The sequence below is a fragment of the Lissotriton vulgaris genome, chromosome 1_1 (genome assembly GCF_964263255.1).
Source record: "Lissotriton vulgaris chromosome 1_1, aLisVul1.2, whole genome shotgun sequence".
NCBI lineage: Eukaryota > Metazoa > Chordata > Amphibia > Caudata > Salamandridae > Lissotriton > Lissotriton vulgaris.
Window position 1 is genome coordinate 233,339,207 of NC_141685.1, and position 21,689 is coordinate 233,360,895.

Below are 21,689 nucleotides of genomic sequence, written 5' to 3' on the forward strand. Positions count from 1 at the left end.
CTTGTTGTAAATATTTTTGTCCACCATAAGCGTGGAAGGGTATACTCAGATGTGAGTCCCTTGCTCATTGCACCATCAGGATTCAAGCAAGCCGGGCCGAAGACGGCTGAAATGCCAGAAACCGGTCCCCGGTAGCTTGTTTCCTTCCCAGTGTAAGAATTGGCTTTTGTAGTTTGGTTTGCCCTGTTCCCATCATGCACTGGGACAGGAACAGACTAATTTGCATACAGCCAGGTTCTGAAACTGGGATGGTGCAGTGAGCTAAAAAACGGTGTTGGATCTAGCCCTGATCTCTTGACTGCGTGAGAGTATTCTGTTTAATTCAGAGACTCTGTCCCTCACCACCCCTTGTTGTAAATATTTTTGTCCACCATAAGCGTGGAAGGGTATACTCAGATGTGAGTCCCTTGCTCATTGCACCATCAGGATTCAAGCAAGCCGGGCCGAAGACGGCTGAAATGCCAGAAACCGGTCCCCGGTAGCTTGTTTCCTTCCCAGTGTAAGAATTGGCTTTTGTAGTTTGGTTTGCCCTGTTCCCATCATGCACTGGGACAGGAACAGACTAATTTGCATACAGCCAGGTTCTGAAACTGGGATGGTGCAGTGAGCTAAAAAACGGTGTTGGATCTAGCCCTGATCTCTTGACTGGGTGAGAGTATTCTGTTTAATTCAGAGACTCTGTCCCTCACCACCCCTTGTTGTAAATATTTTTGTCCACCATAAGCGTGGAAGGGTATACTCAGATATGAGTCCCTTGCTCATTGCACCATCAGGATTCAAGCAAGCCGGGCCGAAGACGGCTGAAATGCCAGAAACCGGTCCCCGGTAGCTTGTTTCCTTCCCAGTGTAAGAATTGGCTTTTGTAGTTTGGTTTGCCCTGTTCCCATCATGCACTGGGACAGGAACAGACTAATTTGCATACAGCCAGGTTCTGAAACTGGGATGGTGCAGTGAGCTAAAAAACGGTGTTGGATCTAGCCCTGATCTCTTGACTGGGTGAGAGTATTCTGTTTAATTCAGAGACTCCGTCCCTCACCACCCCTTGTTGTAAATATGAAAAATAGAGAATAGGCAACAGCAACAAACTCAAAATATATAAACAATATTTTTAATCTATTGTCGGGATTTGGAACGGAAACACAGTATACAATATTTCAATCTATTATCAGGTTTTGGAAGCGAAAGCACAAATCACAATATTATGTACTTTTTTATGCATTGTCCCGTATTCAGAACGTGCAGTAGAGCAAAAAAGGGTGGCCAAAAGAAAGTGAACGTGATAAAGTGAACGGAAAGAAATCACACATATTTAAGAAAATATATTTCAAGCAATACAAAAGAAACACCAGCCAAAGAAGGCCGGAACCATATATCCTGGCCACTTCAATTAGTCAGCATAATTTCCCTAATTATTACTAGGCAACTGATGTCAAAAAAATGTCTGCACTATATCTACGAGGGTGATACAGTTAGTGGTCCAGGTTAGTTAATGAAATGTCGACGTTTCGACTCGACTAGCGGCCATGCGGTCTTTTTATTCCTGGGCCATGCGAGTCTTCTTCAGGACAGGTGGGACGGGACAATAGGGATCTCATTGGTGACCCCTTCTAGGAGATAATGGTCGTGATTCCCACTCCACATAGACTCAGTCCTTACGTTTCCAGGAAAGTTATCCAAGTGGTCTCTGCGCTCTTATTTGGTTTCCTATCCGATAGGTAATCATGTGGCACTACATGTCTTAATTTTCGGTCCCAATCGTAGGTATTGGGTAGTATCAAAATCAGGCACCTCCTCGTGAATTAATCAATTGGCCTGAAAGACTGTGTTGTCTTGATTGGGGAGGTCGCTTGATCGATGTAGGCAAAGTCGGGCCTCGAAATTTAGGTCCGAGATCGTAAGAGGAGACACGCGTCTGTCGGGAACCTCGAGGGGAATGCTCGGCGAGTAAATTTCTTAAATTGTGATTTTTTACGTGTTTGAAATAATAGGTCTCGGACCACTGTTTGTTTATACTAATACGTTACCCAGGTCCAGTACCGTTTGGGTCACCCCATTTCTTTAATGGTTTACCTCCACTTATGGGATGTTTTACAGTTCAGGTTGGCCTGTTTACTACTCGAATATGAGTGATATTGCGGTGTGTTCATCTAGACTCATACCCTACCTAATCTTGAAGTTAAATTTCCCACCAATGAGAAACCAAGGGAGATACCATTTTTGATACTTATTGCATGTCTAATGCAAGAATAATCACCAGATTATGAGAGTCCAGCAAAAATTACTCATTTTCGCCCAACGTGGGGCTCGAACCCACGACCCTGTGATTAAGAGTGTCATGTTCTACCGACTGAGCTAGCCGGGCTCCCACTTCAAGATGGTATGCAGACTAATCATTTTTTATGAAGGAAATTCATTCCTGGACAATTTTTGCGCGTTATTGCATGTCTAATGCAAGATGAAGCTCCATATTATGAGAGTCAATGCAATATTCAGGCAAAAATTACTCGTTTTTGCCCAACGTGGGGCTCAAACCCACGACCCTGAGATTAAGAGTCTCCTGCTCTACCGACTGAGCTAGCCGGGCTCCCTCCTTAAGACAGTATGCAGACCAATCCCTTTTTGTGAAGAAAATCAAATCCTGGATATTCCTCTACTCTTGTTTTGCAAGGAAAGCCAGATTTATACATCCTTCAGAGGATAGAGTGTGAAATAAAACAAGAGAAAATGAAAATGGAAGTTGTGAGAACTTCATTTTGATATTGCATAAGAATTCAAATTCCTCTCACGTGCTAAAGAATACATGAACCCTTTTGATTAAACCACTTTAGTTGTTATAATGAGACCATATTTGAAAGCCATCTGTGATTTTTCTGTTCTTACTCTGCAATGACCTTGGCAATGACAAGTTAAAAATAAAATGTATGCAAATTTTATAATGGAGAATGCGGGCATCGATCGCGCTACCTCGCACATGCTAAGCGAGCACTCTACCATTTGAGCTAATTCCCCTGTGTATTTAATCTGCATAACATGAAAAAAGTAACCTCACTGCCTTCCACACTTTATTTGAAGTCCAATTGCCCATAACAGTGTTCAGTTCACTCCTAACTTATGCCTTACCTCCACTTATGGGATGTTTTACAGTTCAGGTTGGCCTGTTTACTCCTTGAATATGATTGATATTGCGGTGTGTTCATCTAGACTCATACCCTACCTAATCTTGAAGTTAATTTTCCCACCAATGAGAAACCAAGGGAGATACCATTTTTGATACTTATTGCATGTCTAATGCAAGAAAAATCACCAGATTATGAGAGTCAATGCAATAATCCAGCAAAAATTACTCATTTTCGCCCAATGTGGGGCTCGAACCCATGGCCCTGAGTTTAAGAGTCTCATGCTCTACCAACTGAGCTAGCCAGGCTCCCTCTTCAAGATGGTATGCAGACTAATCATTTTTTATGAAGGAAATCCATTCCTGGACAATTTTTGGGAGTTATTGCATGTCTAATGCAAGATTAATCTCCATATTATGAGAGTCAATGCAATATTCAGGCAAAAATTACTCTTTTTTGCCCAACGTGGGGCTCGAACCCACGACCCTGAGATTAAGAGTTTCATGCAGTACCGACTGAGCTAGCCGGGCTCCCTCCTTAAGACAGTATGCAAACCAATCACTTTTTGTGAAGAAAATCAAATCCTGGATATTCCTCTACTCTTGTTTTGCAAGGAAAGCCAGATTTATACATGCTTCAGAGGACAGAGTGTCAAATAAAATAAGAAAAAATAAAAACGGAAGTTGTGAGAACATCATTTTGAGATTGCATAAGAATTCAAATTCCTCTCACGTGCTAAAGAATACCTGAACCCTTTTGATTAAACCACTTTAGTTGTTATAATGAGACCATATTTGAAAGCCATCTGTGATTTTTCTGTTCTTACTCTGCAATGACCTTGGCAATGACAAGTTAAAAATAAAATGTATGCAAATTTTATAATGGAGAATGCGGGCATCAATCCCACTACCTCTCGCTTGCTAAGCAAGCGCTCTACCATTTGGGCTAATTCCCCTGTGTGTTCAATCTGCATAACATTAAAAAAGTAACCTCACTGCCTTCCACACTTTATTTGAAGTCCAATTGCCCATAACAGTGTTCAGTTCACTCCTAACTTATGCCTTACCTCCACTTATGGGATGTTTTACAGTTCAGGTTGGCCTGTTTACTACTCGAATATGAGTGATATTGCGGTGTGTTCATCTAGACTCATACCCTACCTAATCTTGAAGTTTAATTTCCCACCAATGAGAAACCAGGGGAGAAACCATTTTTGATAGTTATTGCATGTCTAATGCAAGAATAATCACCAGATTATGAGAGTCAATGCAATAATCCAGCAAAAATTACTCATTTTCACCCAACGTGGGGCTCGAACCCACGACCCTGTGATTAAGAGTGTCATGCTCTACCGACTGAGCTAGCCGGGATCCCACTTCAAGATGGTATGCAGACTAATCATTTTTTATGAAGGAAATCCATTCCTGGACAATTTATGCGAGTTATAGCATGTCTAATGCAAGATTAATCTCCATATTATGAGAGTCAATGCAATATTCAGGCAAAAATTACTCGTTTTCGCCCAACGTGGGGCTCGAACCCACGACCCTGAGATTAAGAGTCTCATGCTCTACCGACTGAGCTAGCCGGGCTCCCACTTCAAGATGGTATGCAGACTAATCATTTTTTATGAAGGAAATCCATTCCTGGACAATTTTTGGGAGTTATTGCATGTCTAATGCAAGATTAATCTCCATATTATGAGAGTCAATGCAATATTCAGGCAAAAATTACTCATTTTCGCCCAACGTGGGGCTCGAACCCACGACCCTGAGATTAAGAGTCTCATGCTCTACCAACTGAGCTAGCCGGGTTCCCTCTTGAAGACAGTATGCAGACCAATCCCTTTTTGTGAAAAAAATCAAATCCTCGATATTCCTCTACTCTTGTTTTGCAAGGAAAGCCAGATTTATACATCCTTCAGAGGACAGAGTGTCAAAAAAAATAAGAGAAAATGAAAATGGAAGTTGTGAGAACTTCATTTTGAGATTGCATAAGAATTCAAATTCCTCTCACATGCTAAAGAATACCTGAACCCTTTTGATTAAACCACTTTAGTTGTTATAATGAGACCATATTTGAAAGCCATATGTGATTTTTCTGTTCTTACTCTGCAATGACCTTGACAATGACAAGTTAAAAATAAAATGTATGCAAATTTTATAATGGAGAATGCGGGCATCAATCCCGCTACCTCTCACATGCTAAGCGAGCGCTCTACCATTTGAGCTAATTCCCCTGTGTGTTAAATCTGCATAACATGAAAAAAGTAACCTCACTGCCTTCCACACTTTATTTGAAGTCCAATTGCCCATAACAGTGTTCAGTTCACTCCTAACTTATGCCTTACCTCCACTTATGGGATGTTTTACAGTTCAGGTTGGCCTGTTTACTACTCGAATATGAGTGATATTGTGGTGTGTTCATCTAGACTCATACCCTACCTAATCTTGAAGTTAAATTTCCCACCAATGAGAAACCAAGGGAGATACCATTTTTGATAGTTATTGCATGTCTAATGCAAGAATAATCACCAGATTATGAGAGTCCAGCAAAAATTACTAATTTTTGCCCAACGTGGGGCTCGAACCCACGACCCTGAGATTAAGAGTCTCATGCTCTACCGACTGAGCTAGCCGGGCTCCCACTTCAAGATGGTATGCAGACTAATCATTTTTTATGAAGGAAATCCATTCCTGGACAATTTTTGGGAGTTATTGCATGTCTAATGCAAGATTAATCTCCATATTATGAGAGTCAATGCAATATTCAGGCAAAAATTACTCGTTTTCGCCCAACGTGGGGCACAAACCCACGACCCTGAGATTAAGAGTCTCATGCTCTACCGACTGAGCTAGCCGGGTTCCCTCCTTAAGACAGTATGCAGACCAATCCCTTTTTGTGAAGAAAATCAAATCCTGGATATTCCTCTACTCTTGTTTTGCAAGGAAAGCCAGATTTATACATCCTTCAGAGGACAGAGTGTCAAAATAAATAAGAGAAAATGAAAATGGAAGTTGTGAGAACTTCATTTTGAGATTGCATAAGAATTCAAATTCCTCTCACATGCTAAAGAATACCTGAACCCTTTTGATTAAACCACTTTAGTTGTTATAATGAGACCATATTTGAAAGCCATCTGTGATTTTTCTGTTCTTACTCTGCAATGACCTTGGCAATGACAAGTTAAAAATAAAATGTATGCAAATTTTATAATGGAGAATGCGGACATCGATCCCGCTACCTCTCGCATGCTAAGCGAGCACGCTACCATTTGAGCTAATTCCCCTGTGTGTATAATCTGCATAACATGAAAAAAGTAACCTTACTGCCTTCCACACTTTATTTGAAGTCCAATTGCCCATAACAGTGTTAAGTTCACTCCTAATTTATGCCTTACCTCCACTTATGGGATGTTTTACAGTTCAGGTTGGCCTCTTTACTACTCGAATATGAGTGATATTGCGGTGTGTTCATCTAGACTCATACCCTAGCTAATCTTGAAGTTAAATTTCCCACCAATGAGAAACCAAGGGAGATACCATTTTTGATAGTTATTGCATGTCTAATGCAAGAATATTCACCAGATTATGAGAGTCAATGCAATAATCCAGCAACAATTACTCATTTTCGCCCAACGTGGGGCTCGAACCCACGACCCTGAGATTAAGTGTCTCATGCTCTACCGACTGAGCTAGCCGGGCTCCCACTTCAAGATGGTATGCAGACTAATCATTTTTTATGAAGGAAATCCATTCCTGGACAATTTTTGGGAGTTATTGTATGTCTAATGCAAGATTAATCTCCATATTATGAGAGTCAATGCAATATTCAGGCAAAAAGTACTCGTTTTCCCCCAACGTGGGGCTCGAACCCACGACCCAGAGATTAAGAGTCTCATGCTCTACCGACTGAGCTAGCCGGGCTCCCTCTGTAGAAAACGAGCCCGTAATCCTATCGATGCCCAGGCCGCTGGCGCAAACCGCCTCTTAGTTCCCATGTTGAATAATTACCAAATAAAGAGACGGGCGCTGGTAGCAGGAATCAAGAACAGAGTTTATTTCTCATGAGGAGAGCCAGTCATTTCGGACACGAAACACAGTGTCTTTCGGGAGGTGCTCTAACAAGTGAGCTGAGACTCTTGCTTTTATACCCTACAGAACACTTGATAACACAATCAGGACTGTATGACGCAAAAGAAAGACGTCCCTATAATCCTCGTGGTGATCCTATAATCCTCGTGGCGATCCTACCCACATACATTCACAATGGGGACCCTTGACCTGCTGATAAGAGGGGAGGGCAATCACGCAGCTGAGTGTCTCGTAGGATGTGTACGCCTGATCATAGCCCAGGGGGTGGGGTGGCTAAGACCAATAGAGGATCCTTTGAAGAGGAGTGACTTCATACAATAAGGGCAGTAAATGGTATCTCCTGGCCCAGGCGATGGCCTCGGACATGTGTGGTCAGCCGGACTCGGGGGAAAGGGTCATCAAAGGAGTGGTATTCATGCCGTGTGGACAATCGAGCGCAGAGGGAAGGCTTGTCAACAGAGGGGCATTCATGGAAGGGTAGGAGGTATTGGTCAGGCGCGGCCGTGACTCTCAAGGACTGGGTCTTGCAGAAGAAGAAGGTTTATGACTTGCCCACGTGAGGAGAAGGGAGGGGTAGCCAGGGTGGACACAAGGGTAGAGTCACACAGAGAGCGAGAGAGAGATCTTATGACCCGTACATGAGGGAGCGGGGGCAGTCAGGTGCAGCTGGGGAGGGCCACGTCAGCTAAGGCGAAGGATGCCTCTCCAAGAAGGAATAGGGGGTTTTGTGCGAGTCAAGGGGGGGGGGGGAGTTGCCTTTCACAGCGGGGCCGTGCAGAGGGAGAGGGCTTCATGGTCTATGCATGAGAGAGGGGGGTTAAGATACGCGCAGGAGGGAAACCAGAGATCCTAATGGGTAAAGAGGCCATGGTGCCTAAACTGGCTGTACATATGCACAGGGGTAGGGGCTTTTACTGGCAGAGTGATACCGTCAATAGTTTACGGTATTCATGGTGCTCACAGGGAGAGGAGTGGGAGAAGAAGGGGAATGAATGCTGTCTATGTACATCAATTTCTTCAATTTTCACAGTCGCCCCTTTTACATAGCAGCAGTCATATTTGCAATTGATGGGTTTACAGGTAGACAGGCATCGTTGATGAATTAGCATTTTGTCGATACTAACATTTGGCGTACAATCATAGACAGTTAAGGTGATGGGCAGAACGTAGTACATAGAAAATTGCTTGTCATTGGGTTCCTAACAATTAAACGCACTACATAGCAAAAATCTTTCAGACTTAAAAAAATGTGACCAATGAACAGTTTTGACCAGGTAGTTGAGAGCGGAATTCAGATCAACACACAATATTTCTTCGTCCCAGTGTCTTTTTGTCAGCGAGCCATCACTGGTAGGCTCTAGTCCGAGTACTTTCGTTGGCGCTGTTGAGCACCGGCGGTGGAGCTATAGGTCCAGCTCGGTTCTTATCCTTACGCGTTGCAGGGTGCGGTCAGTCCTCTGCTGTTAGACCACAGTCCTGTTCCCTAAACAATCCGGTTGGTGGCGCCTTATGCTCGGCACCCACAGTTCTATGGCAGCACCCTATTCCCAGTGGGATGCTGTTCTTTCCCTTGGCAAAAAGTCACGTGGAAAAGAGGGTAAGTGTGGTCCAAATAGTCGATAGGGGAGAGGGCGGAGTTGGGTCAGAGTTCCTGGGACACACAAAAGAGACCAAGGGAGCAAAGGATAACAAGCAGGCAGGCCCATCCATCGGGCTCAAGGAAGGGGGACGGAGACTCCAGGCACACGTGGGTTAGCAGGCGGGGGGCTTCGAGGCGGCCCACCATTTTTCATTTTCCACGTTGAAATTGCGGTCTCGTCCCGTATCCTGTTGCTCTGCGGCTCCGCCTTTGGTCGAGGTCACACGAGTCCCAAGATCCGCAGCCAGGCTGTTCGTCACTTCTGACCCATCTCCTTCGGTGATCGTGAATCTTTGAATAGGTACAAGACAAGGTTTCAGTGAAATGGCAAAAAGAAGATATCTACGCATGTGAATTCCTCCCTCAATTCTACGCATTTGGGAGATACGCTCATTGGTCACAGTCGGAGGTCCATTACCAAGCAGTGCATGTGTCAGTATTCCTACTGGGTTCATGGCAGGTCTATTCATCGTCTTATTTATAAATCAAGTGAGGTAAATGAGGTTCCCATTAATTGTGCATTACATCATATTCAGCATTTACAGAGCATTTCCCATCAGGACTGGCTAACCTTTTCGAACAGGGCGGGGGTGCCAGTATCGAGAGTCAGGCAAAACAGGGTCTTCTCGAGGGTCAACAGCTACTCATGTGCATCAAGTTTATATTCGGGACAGCAATTGGGGTTTATCAAAAATGGGGCGGGGATGCTTCGGGCGCTTGCGCTTGGGTGCAAAAAGGGGGTGGGGCAATCCGGGCGTTGGGGGTTCAATCTGGACGTGGCGTTCGTCTCTGAAGAACAGACACAAGGTGCCATTGACATACGGAGGGATCGGAGACCCCCGGCTCTTATAGAATCTTCAAGGTTGAGGGGAGAAGGCATGGAACGTGTGCCCGTCCTGGGCAGAGGACCGCTTTATGATGTTGACCCTCTTTAAGTAAGAGCATTGGGGTGTCGCTGGAAGCCTCCACCTGGAGGGAGGTGGGGGAGGCTCGTTCGCGTCACCTCCCCCTTCCAGCGACCCCGCGCCGTTACTCGGCTCCGTCGTTTCGATATTGGCCGTGCTGGCTATTGAAGATGGGGGGGGGGGTGGTCGGCGGCAGAGGCAAGACAGCCCCCCCCCTTTTCTCTTGACTTGTGGCGGGACTATCTGGAACTGTCCAGGCGTCGACATGTGGCAGCACTACCTGTAACTATCCAGGAATTTGACATGTGGCGGGACTACTTGATTTGCCGCCATTCTCGCCCCCGGCTTCGGCCTTCTTCGTGGATCGGACCAGGCGAGAGACAGAAGGGGGGGGGGGGTGGTCGGTGGCTGAGGCAAGACAGCCCCCCCCCGTGGCCTGCAGGGCAGCGGAAGAGGAGAGAAGGAGAGGACTCTGCCATTCTTTGGACCGCCTGCCCAACATCATTTCCTCCCGACCGTGGTCAGGCGAGCCCCTCGTGCCTCGAGGCCTCGCCTTCCGGATGGGCGTAACCGCGGACCTGTTGCATTTTGGGAGCTTCCGGAATGGGGGTAGGTACCTATTGGATTGTTTCTATTTCATGTGACCGTTATTTGGGCGTGGCGGGCAATGAGGCAGGCATGTTGGGAGCAGGAACAGGCAGTGAAGCCTAGCTACCTCGTGGCTATTCCTTCAAATTTTTCACCATCTTATATTTCTTGTTACAAACTATTTCTAATGTTTCTTATTTTTAGTGAAGTCAAAAGCTCATCAGGGGGTTACTGACTTAGCCTGATTTCTTTTTCTATTTTTCTTTCTCTTCCTTAGCGTGTTTCGAGCTAAAGCTTTTTGTTAGTAGGGAACGGTGATCACTTCATATTTTTATGTGTCCTTTTCACTAGGGGGTACTTCTGGACGGACCAAAACAGGGTCTTCTCGAGGGTCAACAGCTACTCATGTGCATCAAGTTTATATTCGGGACAGCAATTGGGGTTTATCAAAAATGGGGCGGGGATGCTTCGGGCGCTTGCGCTTGGGTGCAAAAAGGGGGTGGGGCAATCCGGGCGTTGGGGGTTCAATCTGGACGTGGCGTTCGTCTCTGAAGAACAGACACAAGGTGCCATTGACATACAGTTCCCCTATAAATGGCCAGATTTGGGGGACTTTAGTCGTCTTACCTGTCCTTTCCTTCTCAGCCAATTCAAGTTCATTCATTTTGCAGAAAGGAGAGGCAGTAATATGGCGAGATACAATCATTTTAGTTTCGGTCAATTTCGCTGAACACCTTCGCGTTCAATATGTATCAAATCAGACTGGTGCCGGTGGGGCACAGTTTTACCAATGAGGGAGAGAGAATAGGGAGACTCTCATAGAGAGTGAGAGTCGTCCGCAATCTAAACGAGCCATTCGGTACACGTATGACATGTAGGGAGAGAGAGAGAGAGAGAGAGAGAGAGAGAGAGAGACGTATACAAAAATAGGTCATTTAGTGCGCTCACGACACGGAACAGCAAAGGTCAGGTAACACACAGATACAGACAGAGGGAAAACATAAATTCGTACATTACACACACACAAACTCAGACAGGGAAGACGGCACATGTATTACACATATACAAGACATTCATGACAAGACAGGAAACAATTGTTAGCCTACAAGATCTGTTTTTATATGTATATCCTACGTATCTTTACTATCCTGTTTTATCTACGTGCTTAGCTCCTTCTACCCTTCCCCCCTTTCCCTTCTCGCTTGTCACGCCTGCGAGCGTTCCCAATTACCAATACTCACACCTCGGCTGGTCGATCAGTAATTAACCTGGTCGTGCTAGTTACCCATGGTTGGATCTTAAGCCATTTTTCTGTTCCCTTCTTTGGTGGGAAGTTCTCCAGGCTGAGGCAACGGCAAGTATTGATCGGGAGAACAGTCGGACAGCTTGGCTATATCTATAAGAGTGTGAGAAAGGGGGTAGTGCATTTTGAACATCAGCAACATTTCTAACTTCCTAGACGGGTGGTGCCGTGGCAACCCTTACCCGTATAAATTTTCTTTGTCCTTTCCCTACCTAGTCAAACGTCCAATTACATTATTTAACACGTCATTTCTAGTCAATTTTTCGTCATTCAGTACCTGTCCAGTTTCTATGTCAGTCCATCCTCTCAGTCGCTATGTCCTAAGGAGGAACAGTCATGTTAAGCCTACGTCTTTTTTAAAAACTTATCGTTATAACGACTAAACACATATTCCCCCCTTCCCTTTTTCGTCGGTGGTCCAACCGTCGCTCTTCCACACCTCAGCCGACGTTCTGACGTGACCTGCAGAAGGGAGGAAAAGAAGGGGTGGGGGGGCAGCATTCAAAGCACATCATCATGCAGTAGTTCGAAAATGTTTTTACCTACCATATACTCGCCCTATCTCCTCGTACTGCATTCCCTTGTCATCTCGGCGTTTAAGCCCAGAGGGACCAGTGGTGTCAGATAGACAATCATTGACGATCTGAGTATCTACATGAGCTACTTGGTCGTAACCCTCTTTATCGGGTGCAAGGGTGACGGTCAGGTGGCATTTTCTGTGGTGTCATTTTAAGGGTATCTGAAACACTTTTCCGGCTGCTTGTGGCTCATAAGCTAGCTGCTAAATATCTGATCCCTTTTGATCTACATCCTTCATCATACTTACTCTTCGCTCATAGTAGTAAGGCATCCAAAACTCATTAATACAACTGCTACGACCATGCTTTCTTCTTCAAAAATACTTTTAATAAACGAAATTGGTGGCAGTTCATTGCATAAAGTGCAGCAGTGCAAATAAAATCGTATTAAAATTTCCTTACAGAGCAAGCATGATGCATGTCAAGAATTCATTTTTAATTAATTCAAAAATTCATTATCCAATACTCATTCGTTATCTAAGTTACACCAATTCATTTTCCAAATCATAATCAGTACCCACCCTAAGTCAATTCATTATCCAAGCACATACTCAACGCCCTTCATATCTACTTTCATTATCCAAAAACTGCACATAGATCTCGGGACAACAAGCTGCGCAATCTGGGTGCAACAAAGTTTATTCAAATACGTTCATTTTGTGGCGGCGCCATTTTAGGTGGGGTCAGGCAAGTTCCAGCACAGTCAGAAAGTCTCTAGTCTCGCGTGGTTGGCCCAGAACTTTCCGTTGGTAGTTCAAAAAGTTTTGTGCTGTGTGGTTAACAGTTTAGCAAATATGGACCATGAGTCAAAGAGTGGGAAGGGCGGCAACAATTTTCCTACCGGGTCATCCTGGCGTTCCTCCGGAACTGAACAAGTCCGTGCCGTGGCTTTATTTTAGCTATTTCCAATCCGAGGCTGGTGCCGGCAGGAGTTGCACCGGTGTCGTGGTTCCCAGTGAAGGGGGCGGGGGCACCCATGCGGAGGGATCGGAGACCCCCGGCTCTTATAGAATCTTCAAGGTTGAGGGGAGAAGGCATGGAACGTGTGCCCGTCCTGGGCAGAGGACCGCTTTATGATGTTGACCCTCTTTAAGTAAGAGCATTGGGGTGTCGCTGGAAGCCTCCACCTGGAGGGAGGTGGGGGAGGCTCGTTCGCGTCACCTCCCCCTTCCAGCGACCCCGCGCCGTTACTCGGCTCCGTCGTTTCGATATTGGCCGTGCTGGCTATTGAAGATGGGGGGGGGGGTGGTCGGCGGCAGAGGCAAGACAGCCCCCCCCCTTTTCTCTTGACTTGTGGCGGGACTATCTGGAACTGTCCAGGCGTCGACATGTGGCAGCACTACCTGTAACTATCCAGGAATTTGACATGTGGCGGGACTACTTGATTTGCCGCCATTCTCGCCCCCGGCTTCGGCCTTCTTCGTGGATCGGACCAGGCGAGAGACAGAAGGGGGGGGGGGTGGTCGGTGGCTGAGGCAAGACAGCCCCCCCCCCCGTGGCCTGCAGGGCAGCGGAAGAGGAGAGAAGGAGAGGACTCTGCCATTCTTTGGACCGCCTGCCCAACATCATTTCCTCCCGACCGTGGTCAGGCGAGCCCCTCGTGCCTCGAGGCCTCGCCTTCCGGATGGGCGTAACCGCGGACCTGTTGCATTTTGGGAGCTTCCGGAATGGGGGTAGGTACCTATTGGATTGTTTCTATTTCATGTGACCGTTATTTGGGCGTGGCGGGCAATGAGGCAGGCATGTTGGGAGCAGGAACAGGCAGTGAAGCCTAGCTACCTCGTGGCTATTCCTTCAAATTTTTCACCATCTTATATTTCTTGTTACAAACTATTTCTAATGTTTCTTATTTTTAGTGAAGTCAAAAGCTCATCAGGGGGTTACTGACTTAGCCTGATTTCTTTTTCTATTTTTCTTTCTCTTCCTTAGCGTGTTTCGAGCTAAAGCTTTTTGTTAGTAGGGAACGGTGATCACTTCATATTTTTATGTGTCCTTTTCACTAGGGGGTACTTCTGGACGGACCAGACGAGTTCCCTCCAATAAATGGTCCGGGGTGGAACGAGATTATCGATCAAAAGGGGAACATATATTCCTTCATTAGGGTATCATCCTGGACAGACCGAGCGATGTACTTCCATCTACTAGGGTAGCCTCCTGGACGGACCAGATGGTCTACCTCCACTAAATGGCCCATGAGCGGGGAGCATATGTCCTCCATAAGGGTAGTCTCCTGGGCGGACCATGCGAGCTACCCCCCAAACAGTGGGGAGTGGGTAGGACTGACGAATTCACAAAGGGGCATAACCTACCCTTTACTACTTGCAAAGACTAGATAGAATATTTCTATTCCACGTTGTTTGCAGGCAGAAAATACCTCAAACAAAACAATTCCTGGAACAACAATGTCCAGGCAACCAACCAATCAGTGGGGAGAAAAACAGGCATGACGGATTACAATGGGGACAAATGTCTGCATTACCTGCCCTTCGCTATCCAAAAAGGAAGACAGAATATTTCTACTCGTCTCAGTTTGTAGACAGGGAAGATCTCAAAGAACAACAATCGATTATTAATCGACTTCAAACAATTCTCAAAGAACAACAATCGATTATTAATCGACTTCAAACAATTCTCAAAGAACAACAATCGATTATTAATCGACTTCAAACAATTCAGTGGGGAGAAAAGTAGGCATGACGGATTAATACCGGGGACAAAAGTCTGCATTACCTACCCTTCTCTATCTGCAAAGAGGGACGACGTTCCTATTCGCCGCTGTTTGAAAACAGAGAATGTCTCGTTCTCAGAAGAGAACCAATATGTCAAGTAGCCCTCAAAGCTAAATGAACCAATACCAACAATTTCGGTATACAAATACCGATTTTCAATACAAACAATCAATCAATCAGGTGGATAGAACCACCCTACCAATCAGGCGTAAAAACGCCCTACTTAATCTTACCCGGACCGGACCATACGGACAGTTCTTCGACTTCCTCCTCCAGCGCCCGTTCGTTCTCTTACTCCATGTAGCATTCCTGTGGGATTCCAGTCAGGACAATAGGTCACTCCAAGAGAGGTCCGTTCAGAATTGGTGAAGTTCTGTCGATCGGCCGCCGGGCGAGGGCCCTCTCAAGGCAGGCATGCCCCGATCATTTAGATGTTCACTTCTTCGTCTGGATCTCTCTTACCGAACCTCATGTCACTGATGGACCCCGCGTTGGGACGCCAATTGTAGAAAACGAGCCCGTAATCCTATCGATGCCCAGGCCGCTGGCTCAAACCGCCTCTTAGTTCCCATGTTGAATAATTACCAAATAAAGAGACGGGCGCTGGTAGCAGGAATCAAGAACAGAGTTTATTTCTCATGAGGAGAGCCAGTCATTTCGGACACGAAACACAGTGTCTTTCGGGAGGTGCTCTAACAAGTGAGCTGAGACTCTTGCTTTTATACCCTACAGAACACTTGATAACACAATCAGGACTGTATGACGCAAAAGAAAGACGTCCCTATAATCCTCGTGGTGATCCTATAATCCTCGTGGCGATCCTACCCACATACATTCACAATGGGGACCCTTGACCTGCTGATAAGAGGGGAGGGCAATCACGCAGCTGAGTGTCTCGTAGGATGTGTACGCCTGATCATAGCCCAGGGGGTGGGGTGGCTAAGACCAATAGAGGATCCTTTGAAGAGGAGTGACTTCATACAATAAGGGCAGTAAATGGTATCTCCTGGCCCAGGCAATGGCCTCGGACATGTGTGGTCAGCCGGACTCGGGGGAAAGGGTCATCAAAGGAGTGGTATTCATGCCGTGTGGACAATCGAGCGCAGAGGGAAGGCTTGTCAACAGAGGGGCATTCATGGAAGGGTAGGAGGTGTTGGTCAGGCGCGGCCGTGACTCTCAAGGACTGGGTCTTGCAGAAGAAGAAGGTTTATGACTTGCCCACGTGAGGAGAAGGGAGGGGTAGCCAGGGTGGACACAAGGGTAGAGTCACACAGAGAGCGAGAGAGAGATCTTATGACCCGTACATGAGGGAGCGGGGGCAGTCAGGTGCAGCTGGGGAGGGCCACGTCAGCTAAGGCGAAGGATGCCTCTCCAAGAAGGAATAGGGGGTTTTGTGCGAGTCAAGGGGGGGGGGGAGTTGCCTTTCACAGCGGGGCCGTGCAGAGGGAGAGGGCTTCATGGTCTATGCATGAGAGAGGGGGGTTAAGATACGCGCAGGAGGGAAACCAGAGATCCTAATGGGTAAAGAGGCCATGGTGCCTAAACTGGCTGTACATATGCACAGGGGTAGGGGCTTTTACTGGAAGAGTGATACCGTCAATAGTTTACGGTATTCATTGTGCTCACAGGGAGAGGAGTGGGAGAAGAAGGGGAATGAATGCTGTCTATGTACATCAATTTCTTCAATTTTCACACCTCCTTAAGACAGTATGCAGACCAATCCCTTTTTGTGAAGAAAATCAAATCCTGGATATTCCTCTACTCTTGTTTTGCAAGGAAAGCCAGATTTATACATCCTTCAGAGGACAGAGTGTCAAAAAAAATAAGAGAAAATGAAAATGGAAGTTGTGAGAACTTCATTTTGAGATTGCATAAGAATTCAAATTCCTCTCACATGCTAAAGAATACCTGAACCCTTTTGATTAAACCACTTTAGTTGTTATAATGAGACCATATTTGAAAGCCATATGTGATTTTTCTGTTCTTACTCTGCAATGACCTTGACAATGACAAGTTAAAAATAAAATGTATGCAAATTTTATAATGGAGAATGCGGGCATCGATCCCGCTACCTCTCACATGCTAAGCGAGCGCTCTACCATTTGAGCTAATTCCCCTGTGTGTTAAATCTGCATAACATGAAAAAAGTAACCTCACTGCCTTCCACACTTTATTTGAAGTCCAATTGCCCATAACAGTGTTCAGTTCACTCCTAACTTATGCCTTACCTCCACTTATGGGATGTTTTACAGTTCAGGTTGGCCTGTTTACTACTCGAATATGAGTGATATTGTGGTGTGTTCATCTAGACTCATACCCTACCTAATCTTGAAGTTAAATTTCCCACCAATGAGAAACCAAGGGAGATACCATTTTTGATAGATATTGCATGTCTAATGCAAGAATAATCACCAGATTATGAGAGTCCAGCAAAAATGACTAATTTTCGCCCAACGTGGGGCTCGAACCCACGACCTTGAGATTAAGAGTCTCATGCTCTACCGACTGAGCTAGCCGGGCTCCCACTTCAAGATGGTATGCAGACTAATCATTTTTTATGAAGGAAATCCATTCCTGGACAATTTTTGGGAGTTATTGCATGTCTAATGCAAGATTAATCTCCATATTATGAGAGTCAATGCAATATTCAGGCAAAAATTACTCATTTTCGCCCAACGTGGGGCACGAACCCACGACCCTGAGATTAAGAGTCTCATGCTCTACCGACTGAGCTAGCTGGGTTCCCTCCTTAAAACAGTATGCAGACCAATCCCTTTTTGTGAAGAAAATCAAATCCTGGATATTCCTCTACTCTTGTTTTGCAAGGAAAGCCAGATTTATACATCCTTCAGAGGACAGAGTGTCAAAAAAATAAGAGAAAATGAAAACGGAAGTTGTGAGAACTTCATTTTGAGATTGCATAAGAATTCAAATTCCTCTCACATGCTAAAGAATACCTGAACCCTTTTGATTAAACCACTTTAGTTGTTAAAATGAGACCATATTTGAAAGCCATCCGTGATTTTTCTGTTCTTACTCTGCAATGACCTTGGCAATGACAAGTTAAAAATAAAACGTATGCAAATTTTATAATGGAGAATGCGGGCATTGATCCCGCTACCTCTCGCATGCTAAGCGAGCGCTCTACCATTTGAGCTAATCCCCCTGTGTGTTTAATCTGCATAACATGAAAAAAGTAACCTTACTGCCTTCCACACTTTATTTGAAGTCCAGTTGCCCATAACAGTGTTCAGTTCACTCCTAACTTATGCCTTACCTCCACTTATGGGATGTTTTAAAGTTCAGGTTGGCCTGTTTACTACTCGAATATGAGTGATTTTGTGGTGTGTTCACCTAGACATACCCTACCTAATCTTGAAGTTAAATTTCCCACCAATGAGAAACCAAGGGAGATACCATTTTTGATAGGTATTGCATGTCTAATGCAAGAATAATCACCAGATAATGAGAGTCCAGCAAAAATGACTAATTTTCGCCCAACGTGGGGCTCGAACCCACGACCTTGAGATTAAGAGTCTCATGCTCTACCGACTGAGCTAGCCGGGCTCCCACTTCAAGATGGTATGCAGACTAATCATTTTTTATGAAGGAAATCCATTCCTGGACAATTTTTGGGAGTTATTGCATGTCTAATGCAAGATTAATCTCCATATTATGAGAGTCAATGCAATATTCAGGCAAAAATTACTCATTTTCGCCCAACGTGGGGCACGAACCCACGACCCTGAGATTAAGAGTCTCATGCTCTACCGACTGAGCTAGCTGGGTTCCCTCCTTAAAACAGTATGCAGACCAATCCCTTTTTGTGAAGAAAATCAAATCCTGGATATTCCTCTACTCTTGTTTTGCAAGGAAAGCCAGATTTATACATCCTTCAGAGGACAGAGTGTCAAAAAAAATAAGAGAAAATGAAAATGGAAGTTGTGAGAACTTCATTTTGAGATTGCATAAGAATTCAAATTCCTCTCACATGCTAAAGAATACCTGAACCCTTTTGATTAAACCACTTTAGTTGTTATAATGAGACCATATTTGAAAGCCATCTGTGATTTTTCTGTTCTTACTCTGCAATGACCTTGGCAATGACAAGTTAAAAATAAAATGTATGCAAATTTTATAATGGCGAATGCGGGCATCGACCCCGCTACTTCTCGCATGCTAAGCAAGCGCTCTACCATTTGAGCTAATTCCCCTGTGTGTTAAATCTGCATAACATGAAAAAAGTAACCTCACTGCCTTCCACACTTTATTTGAAGTCCAATTGCCCATAACAGTGTTCAGTTCACTCCTAACTTATGCCTTACCTCCACTTATGGGATGTTTTACAGTTCAGGTTGGCCTGTTTACTACTCGAATATGAGTGATATTGTGGTGTGTTCATCTAGACTCATACCCTACCTAATCTTGAAGTTAAATTTCCCACCAATGAGAAACCAAGGGAGATACCATTTTTGATAGGTATTGCATGTCTAATGCAAGAATAATCACCAGATTATGAGAGTCCAGCAAAAATTACTCATTTTTGCCCAACGTGGGGCTCGAACCCACAACCCTGAAATTAAGAGTCTCATGCTCTACCGACTGAGCTAGCCGGGCTCCCACTTCAAGATGGTATGCAGACTAATCATTTTTTATGAAGGAAATCCATTCCTGGACAATTTTCGGGAGTTATTGCAGGTCTAATGCAAGATTAATCTCCATATTATGAGAGTCAATGCAATATTCAGGCAAAAATTGCTCGTTTTAGCCCAACGTGGGGCTCGAATCCACGACTCTGAGATTAAGAGTCTCATGCTCTACCGACTGAGCTAGCTGGGCTCCCTCCTTAAGACAGTATGCAGACCAATCCCTTTTTGTGAAGAAAATCAAATCCTGGATATTCCTCTACTCTTGTTTTGCAAGGAAAGCCAGATTTATACATCCTTCAGAGGACAGAGTGTCAAAAAAATAAGAGAAAATGAAAATGGAAGTTGTGAGAACTTCATTTTGAGATTGCATAAGAATTCAAATTCCTCTCACATGCTAAAGAATAACTGAACCCTTTTGATTAAACCACTTTAGTTGTTATAATGAGACCATATTTGAAAGCCATCTGTGATTTTTCTGTTCTTACTCTGCAATGACCTTGGCAATAACAAGTTAAAAATAAAATGTATGCAAATTTTATAACGGAGAAAGCGGGCATTGATCCCACTACCTCTCGCATGCTAAGCGAGCGCTTTACCATTTGAGCTAATTCCCCTGTGTGTTTAATCTGCATAACATGAAAAAAGTAACCTTACTGCCTTCCACACTTTATTTGAAGTCCAATTGCCCATAACAGTGTTAAGTTCACTCCTAACTTATGCCTTACCTCCACTTATGGGTTGTTTTACAGTTCAGGTTTGCCTGTTTACTACTTGAATATGAGTGATATTGCGGTGTGTTCATCTAGACTCATACCCTAGCTAATCTTGAAGTTAAATTTCCCACCAATGAGAAACCAAGGGAGATACCATTTCTGATAGTTATTGCATGTCTAATGCAAGAATATTCACCAGATTATGAGAGTCAATGCAATAATCCAGCAAAAATTACTAATTTTCGCCCAACGTGGGGCTCGAACCCACGACCCTGAGATTAAGAGTCTCATGCTCTACCGACTGAGCTAGCCGGGCTCCCACTTCAAGATGGTATGCAGACTAATCATTATTTATGAAGGAAATCCATTCCTGGACATTTTTTGGGAGTTATTGCATGTCTAATGCAAGATTAATCTCCATATTATGAGAGTCAATGCAATATTAAGGCAAAAATTACTCATTTTCGCCCAACGTGGGGCTCGAACCCACGACTCTGAGATTAAGAGTCTCATACTCTATCGACTGAGCTAGCCGGGTTCCCTCCTTAAGAAAGTATGCAGACCAATCCCTTTTTGTGAAGAAAATCAAATCCTGGATATTCCTCTACTCTTGTTTTGCAAGGAAAGCCAGATTTATACATCCTTCAGAGGACAGAGTGTCAAAAAAATAAGAGAAAATGAAAACGGAAGTTGTGAGAACTTCATTTTGAGATTGCATAAGAATTCAAATTCCTCTCACATGCTAAAGAATACCTGAACCCTTTTGATTAAACCACTTTAGTTGTTATAATGAGACCATATTTGAAAGCCATCCGTGATTTTTCTGTTCTTACTCTGCAATGACCTTGGCAATGACAAGTTAAAAATAAAACGTATGCAAATTTTATAATGGAGAATGCGGGCATTGATCCCGCTACCTCTCGCATGCTAAGCGAGCGCTCTACCATTTGAGCTAATTCCCCTGTGTGTTTAATCTGCATAACATGAAAAAAGTAACCTTACTGCCTTCCACACATTATTTGAAGTCCAGTTGCCCATAACAGTGTTCAGTTCACTCCTAACTTATGCCTTACCTCCACTTATGGGATGTTTTAAAGTTCAGGTTGGCCTGTTTACTACTCGAATATGAGTAATTTTGTGGTGTGTTCACCTAGACATACCCTACCTAATCTTGAAGTTAAATTTCCCACCAATGAGAAACCAAGGGAGATACCATTTTTGATAGGTATTGCATGTCTAATGCAAGAATAATCACCAGATAATGAGAGTCCAGCAAAAGTTACTCATTTTCGCACAACGTGGGGCTCGAACCCACGACCCTGAGATTAAGAGTCTCATGCTCTACCGACTGAGCTAGCCGGGCTCCCACTTCAAG

The 21,689-nt window shown here is 44.5% G+C and overlaps 5 non-coding genes across 5 annotated transcripts; all 5 read right to left on the bottom strand.

Moving 5' to 3' along the window:
- Positions 1–4,635: 4,635 nt before the first annotated feature.
- Positions 4,636–4,708, bottom strand: TRNAK-CUU (transfer RNA lysine (anticodon CUU)). Its single transcript has one exon. It is a non-coding gene; the product is annotated as a tRNA-Lys (tRNA).
- A 977-nt stretch (positions 4,709–5,685) lies between these two features.
- On the bottom strand, positions 5,686–5,758 carry TRNAK-CUU (transfer RNA lysine (anticodon CUU)). Its single transcript has one exon. It is a non-coding gene; the product is annotated as a tRNA-Lys (tRNA).
- Positions 5,759–17,399: 11,641 nt separating this feature from the next.
- On the bottom strand, positions 17,400–17,472 carry TRNAK-CUU (transfer RNA lysine (anticodon CUU)). Its single transcript has one exon. It is a non-coding gene; the product is annotated as a tRNA-Lys (tRNA).
- A 974-nt stretch (positions 17,473–18,446) lies between these two features.
- Positions 18,447–18,519, bottom strand: TRNAK-CUU (transfer RNA lysine (anticodon CUU)). The gene has a single exon. It is a non-coding gene; the product is annotated as a tRNA-Lys (tRNA).
- Positions 18,520–20,557: 2,038 nt separating this feature from the next.
- On the bottom strand, positions 20,558–20,630 carry TRNAK-CUU (transfer RNA lysine (anticodon CUU)). Its single transcript has one exon. It is a non-coding gene; the product is annotated as a tRNA-Lys (tRNA).
- Positions 20,631–21,689: the final 1,059 nt, after the last annotated feature.